The following is an 11,090-nucleotide window of genomic DNA, read 5'->3' as shown; positions in this document are numbered from 1 at the left end:
ATTTCTTTAAATTCCTCTGTATCTGCAAATTCCTTTCTATATAGTGACTCAGTATATTCCTTCCATCTTCTTTTAATATTTCCTGGATCGTTTAATATTCTGCCCAAAGCATCCTTGATTATAGCAACTCTAGGTTTGAATTTGTTCTTCTGTTCCTTGAGCTTAAGAAATGCTGAGCGATGCATATATAAAATATTAAAGTCTTATTCTATTATTCGTATGGGTTTTGAAGACCTCTTCTTTCAGAAGTGGACTGCAATCCTGCTTCCTAGACTGTCTTAGATCTGGAAGTTGTACTGGAACCTGCCCACCATGGTACCCGAGACACTGCTGGTACCCGAGACACTGTTGGCATCGTTTCCAGGATCACAGCAACCTGTGAGTCATCGCAGTACAGACAAATGCTGTGCTCTTTACAGCAAATGATCAACATGCAAGCAAGCGTATACTGGAAAGTAAGCAGTAGCATGCAAATCACTCCACAGTACAACAAATGGTAGATAAGTATAGTACCCCTAATTTGTAAATGAGATGAGAGGGCTGGCTTTGGCCACTTTGGTTCAGACAATCACATAGCATACTATGCTCGGAATGAAAAACAGAAGAAGAATGGGGTTGAATTCGTAATTAAAATGATAATTGCAAGTTCTATTCTGAAGTACAATGCAGAATGATACACCTAAGGAAGTTCTCTTAATATGACTATTATTCAAATATGTGCTTCAATAACAAAAGCCAGAGGAGGAAATTGAGTATTTTTGCCAATTTTTCCAATCCTAAATTGACCAAACATACAGTAAAGATGCATCAATGATAATTGGTCACTGGAATGCAAAAATCAGACAAAGTGGAGAAGGAATAGTAATCAGAAAGGACGGACTTGGTGACAGAAATGAGGCCAAAAGTAGAATGATCGAGTACTGTACCTTTAATGATTTATTCAGCACAATTATCTTATTTTAAAAAAACATGAAGGACAACTTTATACATGGACCTCATCTGGTTGGTTGCATAGGAATCAGACTGTCTACATTGTGGAAGAAATCACTGGAGAAGCTCAATAACAGTAGTTACATTCAAGTCAGGTGCTGACTGTGGAACAGATGATCATCAGTTACTCACATGCAAGTTCAAACTGAGGCTGAAGAAAATGAAAACATGTACATGAGAACCAAAATACAATCTTGAATCTATTCCACCTGAGTTTAAAAATAATCTCAAGAGTAAGTTTGAAGTGATAACAGACCAGATGAGTTATGGGATGCTGTCAAGGATATTATTCATGAAGAGAGCAAAAGGCAATTACAAATAGGAGAAAAAAAAACCCAAAATGGATGTCAGAAGAGACTCTGAAAATTGTACTAGAGCATCAAGAAGTCAAAACAAAGGGAAGAAATGCTGAAGTAAAAGAACTAAACAGAAGATATCAAAGGAAAGCTTGTGAAGGAGAAGTATTATAATGGAATGCGCAGAGAGATGGAAATGGAGAATAAAAAATAAAAAGAGAAGTACTCATTAAACATTCCTCAAGTTGAAAGAACTGAGAAACAAAATCAAACATCGAGTTGCAATACTGAAAGATGCTATGGGTATCCTTAACAGCAAATCATAAAAACAGTGTATGGATCCAGGCCTGATTGCTGGTCAGCTCTAATCAAGATTCCCAGCAAAAAATATGCACACCAGGAAGCAGGTAGGTCCCTGAGTTATGCTTGCTGGTTGGCTTGGGCCAGGAACCCCAGGTAAGGATGGTGCATGAAGGCAGGCAGGCAGGCCTGGGAGGAAGACTCATAAACAACCTGCGTTATGCAGATGACACAAACTTGCTTGCTGAAAGTGAAGAGAACTTGAAACACTTGTTTCAGAGGATCAAAGATTACAGTCTTACAGTGTAGTACTGGTACAATGACAGGCACATAGATCAATGTAATAGAGTTGAGGATCCAGAAATCAGCCCATCTACCTATGAACAACTGATTTTTTACAAGGACATGAAATCAGTCAAGTGGGGAAATGATAGCCTTTTAAAAAAATGGTGCTGGCAAAATTGGAAAACTATCTGCAGAAAACTCGAGCAAGATCCACACCTCACTCCATACACAAAAAACAACTCAAAGTGGATCATGGGCATAAGATTAAAACCAAGCACTATAAACTTCATTAAAGAAAAGCTTGGAAGAACCCTAGAAATCCAAATTCAGAACATAAACAGTCTTCCAAGCATCCTGGGAATTCTACAACCAGGAGAGGATAAAATAGATGAATGAGATCTTCTAAGAATCAAATACCTATGCACATCCAAAAACTTCTCCAACAGGGTAAAAAAGGAAACCACAGACTGGGGAAAAATATTTGGTAATGACATGTCAGAAAAGGGACTTATATCTAGAATTTATAAAATACTCGAGCATCACAACAAGATAAACAACCCAATTGAAAAACAGGCACAGGATATGAACAGACACTTCACCGAAGAAGATGTTCAGATGACACACAAACACATGAAGAAATGTTCAAAATCCCTAGCTCTAAGAGAGATGCAAATCAAAACAACTATGAGGTATCATCTCTCCCTAGTAAGAATAGCAAAATTTAACAGAACAGCAAACATCAAATGCTGGCGAGGTTGTGGAGAAACTGGAACTCTTATTCACTGTTGCTGGGAGTGTAAAATGGTGCAACTACTTGAAGGCTGTATGGCGCTTTCTCAAAAAGTTGCAAATATAAATACCATTTGACCCAGCAGTTCCACTACTGGGAATATACCCTAAGAAACCATAACTGCCACCCAAGCAGATATATGCACACCCATGTTTATTGCAGCTTTTTTTGCAATAGCTAAAAGCTGGAAACAACCCAAGTGCCCATCAACAAACGAATGGATAGAGAAGCTCTGGTATAGTCACACAATGGAATACTATGTAACATTGAAAAACAAATAATTCATGAAATATTATGCAAAGTGGATGACCCTGGAGGACATTATGCTGAGTGAAATATCTCAGCCATAAAAGGACAAATATTGCATAGGGCCACTATTGTAAAACAGGATTGACATCGGGGTTGAGGGTAGGCAGAGAAGGAGGGGAAAGAGGAATGATGAAACAGATGATGCATTGAAACATATGAGGGAGAGAACTATTTAAAAGGATATATGATATATGATTGGGTATTATTGTCATGATAGGAGTCCAGAATGAAAGCTGCACAGTGGAGTGGACTTGGGGGGAAGGATTGCATAAGAATGAAAGAGTTTTTCTTTTGCTTTTCAAGGAGAAGAGTGAATTGGGGGAGAGGGGTGGGCAGGGAGAAAAGTGCAACAATGAATGACCGGAAATCAAAAGTCTTTGTAAACTTTCATTAAAATTAATAAAAAGAAAAAAGAAAACAGTAAGTCCCTCCACTGGGCCATGATAGAGGGAGAAGAGATAGAAATTGTCCACAATTTTATCTTGCTTGGATCTACAATTAATACTGTTGGCACAAGCAGCCAGGAAATCAAAAGATGTATTGGAGGGAGTAGGCAAGTCCGCTGTGAAGGATCTCTCCAAAGTGATGAAGAGCAATGATGTCAGTTTGAAAACTAAAGTGTGCCTGATCCAAACCATGATCATTTAACGGATTTGCTACATAGTTGAAAACTGGACAATAAGGATGACAGAAGAATCAATGCCTTTGGTGTTGGAGAAGAGTGTTGATGTTAGATATTGAAACACACACGCACACGCGCGCGTGCACACACACACACAGAGTCTTGGAAAAGGTGCAGCCATGGTGCTTCTTGGAGGCAGGGATAGTGAAACTTCTTCTCACATACTTTGAGTATGTTGTTAGGAGGAACCACTCCTTGGAAAACGATATCACGCTTGAAAGCTTAGAGAATGAGGGGAAGATCCTCAATGAGATGGCTTGATACAGTCAATGAGTGACTGTAACAGTGGGTTTGTATATGTCCAAGATGGTGAAGATGGCACAGGACAGGGTAGGGTTCACGGTTATTATGAGTAATACAACACTTAATAACAGCATCTTTTTTGCTGAAGATAATTTAAAAAATTGTTGTAGTATTATATTGACAGGAAACTTCCAGAAGTTTGAGCTAGATTCAAGGAGGAAGTGGAATGAAGGATAGATAATATCATCAGCGAACATATCAGATGGATTGTGCCTGAAAGCAGAGAATAGCAGACATATGTTTATCTGTATGTTATTGGCTATGTAAAGACATTCAACAGTGAACAATGTAGTTTATAACAAATTATGAATAATATTGTGGAAGATGAGAATTCTAGAACACTTGTGTTCATAAGAAACCTGAGAATAGACAAAGAGACAGTCATTTGAACATAACAATGGGACACTGCGTGTTTTATAATCAGAAATCATATGTGTGTTAGGGTTGTATTCATTCATAACATTTATTCAGTATGTATACTGAGCTAGTATGAAAAACAGGGCATCTGGATTGGGGGTAATTAAGTCACTAGGATTGTTGTATCTCAGTCTGGTAGCTCATAGTGTCACTCCTTAGTGAGAAGGACTGGCCAGTGGGAAAGCATCTCATCCCCTCACTCCCATGGGAAGAATGACATGGCCCTGACCTCTCTCTGTTCTGTACAGCCCTATCCCTCTTTGCCATACCTTGAGAGTTGTTCCAGCTCGCCAGCGGCTCTGAGGGAGAAAGATGGGCAATCTTCTCCTGTTGGACTTAGAGTTTCCAAAATCCTGCTGGAGGGTCAACTATGAGTCAGTTTCAATTCAATGACAATGAGTTAGTTGGGTTTAAAGAACAAGAGAGAAAGGGAAAAGGAACTAACATTTATTGAGTGTTTGCTAAGTGTTTGGGACTGAATACGACTTTATCCAAACTCTTCCAGGGGGGTTGTGACTTTGTTTTTCTCAGGTACTAGAGGACACAGGTAAAGATAACTAACTTCTCATGGTCACAGAGGAGGAAGGAGAAAAGAAAATGGACAAACAAAGGAGCCCTGAGGCTTCACACTTGACTTGCGATTCCAAAACCCTTCACAGAACAGCCAAGATTCTTAGCAGTCAGTCAGAAGTGGAGAGGCCCCTGGAGCCCACAGCACCTGAACTCCATGGCTAACCTCCTTTCTAAGCAGGCAGATGTGTCATGCTGGGCAGCGCCTTTCCCTCTGGCACCTGTGTGGTGACTCAGATCCCCAGTAAAGCCCAACCCAATGGGAAATGACTAAGCATCAAAATTTGTTTTCTCGTATTGGGGAATGAGAAGGAAGCTTGAAGCTGGGCTTGATCCTCCTCTTCCCTGAGATTTCTCCAGGGAGTGAAGGAGAGAGTGGGAATTGGCAGGTGACAGTACTCCAGGAGTACTGTCTCCTGGAGTGTTGCTATAATCTCTGCATGTACGTGTATGGGTTCAGACAGCAGACCACTTAGACATCTTGAGAGTGCATATACTAGGAGCTACCAGGGTTTCTTTTTGTCCTTATCCCTTCTCTATCACCCCCACTCTGTTTTTTAAAAAATAGAAATAATATTTTATTGTGCTTTTGGTGAATATCTACACAGCAGTTTAGATTCACATTAAGCAATTTCTGTACATATTTTTCAGTGCTATTAGTTACATTTTTCAAAATGGGCCAACATTCTCATCATTTATGTTGTGCTTGTTCCATTGGTCTAGCTTCCTTGGCCACTTTTATCTTCTTATCCTTGGTTTACAGTAAATGTTGACTCTAGTTTCATACAGGTAATTTTTAAAAGAAGCATGGTATTCAAAGATGATATAGTGTTTATTATATGATTTAATCTGTTATTTATTTACCCGAAGAGTGACTACTACTCAGAGTGGTTTCTTTACAAGATTTAAGAGTATCTCAGGGTGACATTGACCTTGGGGTTCCTTTAGTCTCTACAAATCCAGAAAGTCTGGACTTTAAGAATTTGAGTTTTGGTGTGTATTTTTTCTCCATTAGTTAATTGATTTATTAGTTATCATTCATGAATTAATTGTATCACCTGGCTGGTACACTAGACCGTTTCCCACCCAGGAGGGGACCGGTGAGCCTAATCCTCTTCATCATCAACGGCGCCAGCCCCACCCTGGCTCTTCTTGGCGTTCTTTCTCTTCACACGGCCTGGGCGGCCTCCACCACACGGAGACCGCAGGGAGAAGTCAATGTGCTTCTGGGAGTCAAGGCGGACAATGAAGGACGGGATGTTCACCACCTGCCTTCGGATCCTGATATGGCGCTGGCGGATCAGCACACAGGCGTGGTGGATGGACTTGGCCAAAGCGAGCTTCAAGACCTGGGTCTGCAGACGCCTCTCCAAATCCTCGATCTTCAAGCCCAGGATGTAATTCAGCTTCATCTTGCCCTCGTCCAGCACACCAATGCGGACCTAAGCGCGCCTAAGCAGCGCTTTGCCTTCAAACAGACGCCATGGGTCCTTCTCGTCCAGCGTCAGCAACTCTCGGGCAGCTTTGCGGATCTTGGCCAGAGTAAACTTGACCCTTCAGACTTCACGTTTGTTCCAGAGCCCATACTCGCCAATAAGCTTCAGCTCTTGGTGGAGACGGGACTTCTCGAAGGGTCTCTGCAGGGTTACGTAAGTTTTCCGACAAACCCAGCTCCTGGCCACCAGCATGTTGGCCCCACTTGTCCCTCTGCACCTGAGCGCACACCGCGATCACAGGCAAAGAGCTTTGGTGTGTATTTTTATTCCATTCTATCTGTGATCATCAGTGTATATACCTGGTTACAACCACTGATAATGGTAGCTCATCTGGTCTTAGGGTAGATGAGGTTGTGTTTTTGTGGAGGCTATTTTCCATTTTTTAGGAAGAGGGATTGGCCATCCACTTCTGAAATAACAGGCCTTCGAAAACCATATGTACAAAAGTTGTTGTTGTTGTTGTTAAGTGCCGTGGAGTCATAGGCGACTCATAGCAACCCTATGAACTAAAGTCCTTGACACTTGAGTGCGTGACTTTCATCGTTTCTCCAGGTTCATGGGGTTTCCGGAGGCAAGTTGTTTACAGAAGTGGAAGCCACTCCTGCTTCCAAGCTTTTTTCAACTGGGGAGCCCCACCAAGCACTGTCCACCATGAACAATAGAGCACACTTAAATTAGACTAGCAGATACAGCAACTGATGCTAAGCCCTCAAATATGGAAACACACAGAAGGAGGAACCATTGTAAACAGACACTAGTGATTGGAACATGGAATGTGAGAAGCATGAATGTAGGGAAAATGGACATTGTATGCTTGGAGGGGTGGAGGGAAAGTGTAAGAGAGGAAGATCCTGGATAAGATGGATTGACTCAGTGACTGTCAGAGAAAATAAGGTTGGCTCAGGAAAGCTAGAGCAAGGTTCAGAGCTGTTGAACATAAGGTTGCTTGCTATGAGTCCCATGTGACTTGACGGCTCATAACAACAACTACAACAACAACAACATTTTCTTTTTTTAGTTAGTCCTGTAGAGAGCTAATTAAATCTTTGGTTTCTGTCATTCTTTTTTGTTCCAGACAAGCAGAAGACAATATTTACATCTTAGATGGCCGATTGCTAAGTTTCAAGAACCTGATGCTACTTGTCAAAAGAACAAAACACATATACCTTAGACAGAGTGCAACCAGAATGGTCCTAGAGGTAAGGATGGTGAAACTTTATCTCAAATACTTTGGGTATGTTGCTAGGATAGGCTACTCCTTGGAAAGGGTCATAGGATTTGGAAAGGTGAAGGGTCAGAGAAAGAGAGGGAGACCCTCAATGAGATGGATTGTATAACGACTGTAGCAACGGGCTCAAGTGTGTTGGGGGATGATAAGGATGGCTCAGGATAGGACAGGGTTCAGATCTGTTGTTCATAGTGTGACTGTGAGTTGTACTCAACTTGATGGCACCTAACAACAACAATAACCCAGATACTACTGACCAATCTAGGATATAAAACATAAACTTTATGAACTATGACTAAGTTGTCCCATGAGACTATGATACTTGTTGTTAGGTGTCATCGAGTTGAACATGACTCATAGTGACCCTGTGTACAAAAGATTTGAACCCTATTTTATCCTGCGCCATACTCACACTTTCTGACACACAAGAGCCCATTGCAGCAGTTACCATATCAATCTGCCTGATTAAGGGATTTCCTCTTCTTCTCAGGCCCTCCATCCTTCCCAACATCATGTCCTTCTCCAAGGAACAGCCCCTCCTAGCAACATGTCCAAAATTTGTGAGGCAAAGCCTCATCATTCTTGCCTCCAAAGAGCACTCTGGCTGCACCCTCTCCAAGATATATCTGTCCTCTTGGCCATCCATGGAAAGTTCAGTGCTCCTCTCCAACAACATCATGGTTCAAAGGTGTCAATTCTTTTTCTGTCATCCTTATTCATTTTCCAGCTTTCGGATGCAGCACTAGTAATCTGAAAGACTATGGCCTGAATCAGATGCATCTTAGTCTCTAAACTGATATCACTATTCCTCAATAATTTGGAAGGTCCTTTACTGAAGATTTTCCTGGTGAAACGTGTCTCCTTATTTCCTGACTGCTGGTACTAAGGGTGTTAATTGTGGATTCAAGTAAGATAAAGCTGTTGAAAGTTTCAATCTCCTCTCCATCCATCATGACACTGCCTATCAATCCAGTGGTAAGAATCTTTGTTTTCCTGACATTGAGATGCAATCCATACTGAAGGCTGCATTCCTTGATCTTCTGCAACAAGTGCTTCAAGCTCTCCTCATTTCAGCAAGTAAGGTTGTATCATCTGCATAAGGCAGGTTATTGATGATTCTCTCTCCAATCCCAATGCCTCACAGAGTCCAGCTTCTTGGATAATTTATTCAGCATACAGACTGAATAGATGTGGAGATAGAATACAACCCTGGCGCACTACCTTCCCAATTTCAAACCATGCAGTGCTCCCTGCTCTGTTTGCACAACAGCTTCCAGGTCCAGGTATAGGTTCCTCATGAGTACAATCCAGTGCTCTGGGATTCCCGTTCTTTTCAATGTCAGCCACAACTTGTCATGATCCATACATCAAATGCCTTTGCATAGTCAATAAACAAATAGACATACTTCTGGTATTCCTTACTTTCAGTCTGGATCCATCTGACAACTGCAATGATATCCCTGGTGTCACGGCCTTTACTAAATCTTGATTGGACTTCTGGCAGTTCCTTATCTAAATACTTTTCCAGCTGTTTTTGAATGACCTTCAGCAGTATTTTGCTTGCATGTAATATCATAGTCTTATATGGCTATGTTGGAAGCAGGAGTGGGATCCACTTTCTTAACAACTTGCCTCTGGAAACTCTAAGAATTTTGATAAATGTCGATAGTTGTAGAGGGGCTTCAGGCTATTTGTTCATAGGGTCACTATGAGTCATGCTCGACTTGAAGGCAGTCAACAACATATGGCTATGATCCCAAAAGTGTAAAAAAATCAGTAAACCAATTCTACAAGGTATTTGGTTCTTTAGTAATTATCCATGACTGTGCCTCATATATACTTTATTATATATTTGAATATATATTTATCACACACAGATACACAAGCACATGTCTACAGATATATATATATATATATACACACACACTTATCTATGAATACATATCTATTTATATAACTACAGACATTTAAAAAAGTTAGCTTTAATATTTACCGAAAACATCCCTCATTCTTGTATATTTCTTAATGTTTCATCTGCCATTGTCAAGTTGTATATGCTTTACCCACATTATGTATTCCTTTCTTGTACTACAAAATAAAGGCCTAGTGATTAGTGAATTTTACTGAGATTGAAAGGTCAACAGTTTAAATCCACTGAGGTCATTTGATTCTCAGGAGATAAATGAACAGTCTCCTTCTATAAAGATTGACAACCTTGGACTCCTGCTGGTGCAGTGATATGAGTAGAAGTCATCTGGGTGATGATAGGACACTATCTAGAAAATTATGTCCTAGAGGTAAAGACAGAGATACTTCATCTCACATACTTTGGGCATCTTGTCAGGAGAGGTCAGTAAAGACCTCACACTGGGAAAGGTGGAGGAGGGTCAGAGAAAAAGAGGAAGGTCCTCAATGCCATGTAGTGACATGTTGTTATGTGCTGTCAAGTCACCTGTGACTCATAGTGACCCTAAGTACAATAGCTCTGAAGCTTGCTCTGTCCTGAGCCTGTCTCATTGACACTGACACATCTACCCTCATTGACCTAGCTACTATATCAATCCATCTCCTCTGGGGTCTTCCTCTCCTGTGCTGTCCCCCAGTCCTCCCGAGCATGATATGCTTCTCCAAGGAGCTGTCCTTCCTGACCACATGCTCAAAATACATGAGACGAAGCTTCAAAATCCTAGTCTCCAAGGAGAAACTCGGTTTCACCCTCTCCGGGACAGACCTATTTGTTTTCTTGGTGGTCTATGGTATGTTCAAGACTCTTCTTCAGCAACACAACTTAAAGGCATCAATTCTTCTTCTATCATCCTTAGTCATTATCCAGCTTTCTGATGCATAGTAATTAATTGCAAAGCCCATGGCCTGGATCAGTCGAACTTTAGTCTCTAGAGTGAGATCGTTGCTTCTCAGTATTCTGGAAAGTTCCCTGACAGCAGAAGATTTACCTAATGCAATTTGCCTTTTGATTTCCTGACTGCTGGTGCCCAAAAGCGTTGATTGTGGAACAACAAGCTGTAACTGTTAACAACCTCAATCTCTTCTCCATCTATGATGGTGCAGTCAGTTGGCCCAGTGGTGAGAATCTTTGTCTTCTTGATGTTGCGCTTTCATCCATATTGAAGACTACAGTCTTTGACCTTCTGCAGTAAGTGCTTCAGGTCTTCCTCAGTTTCTGTAACAATGGGCTTGAATATGATGAAGATCAAGAGAATGGTGCAAGACAGGACAAGGTTTTCATCCATTGTTCATCAGGTTGCTGTGAGTTGTAGTAGACTCAACAGTATCTAACAACAACAATTCTTACTACACCTCATAACCACCAAAGAACATTGTTGTTGTTGTTGTTATGTGCCGTCGAGTCGCCTGCGACTCATAGCGACCCTATGTACAACAGCCCTAAACTCCGCTCTGTCCT

General features: G+C 41.1%; 1 pseudogene; it reads right to left on the bottom strand.

Moving 5' to 3' along the window:
- Window positions 1-6,048: 6,048 nt before the first annotated feature.
- LOC102852620 lies at window positions 6,049-6,630 on the bottom strand (annotated as a pseudogene).
- Window positions 6,631-11,090: the final 4,460 nt, after the last annotated feature.

The sequence above is a fragment of the Elephantulus edwardii genome, unplaced genomic scaffold, assembly GCF_000299155.1.
Source record: "Elephantulus edwardii isolate Elephantulus edwardi_28Jun2011 unplaced genomic scaffold, EleEdw1.0 scaffold00058, whole genome shotgun sequence".
NCBI lineage: Eukaryota > Metazoa > Chordata > Mammalia > Macroscelidea > Macroscelididae > Elephantulus > Elephantulus edwardii.
The sequence above is the reverse complement of the archived record's forward strand: the minus strand, read 5'-3'. Positions and strand labels throughout refer to the sequence as shown.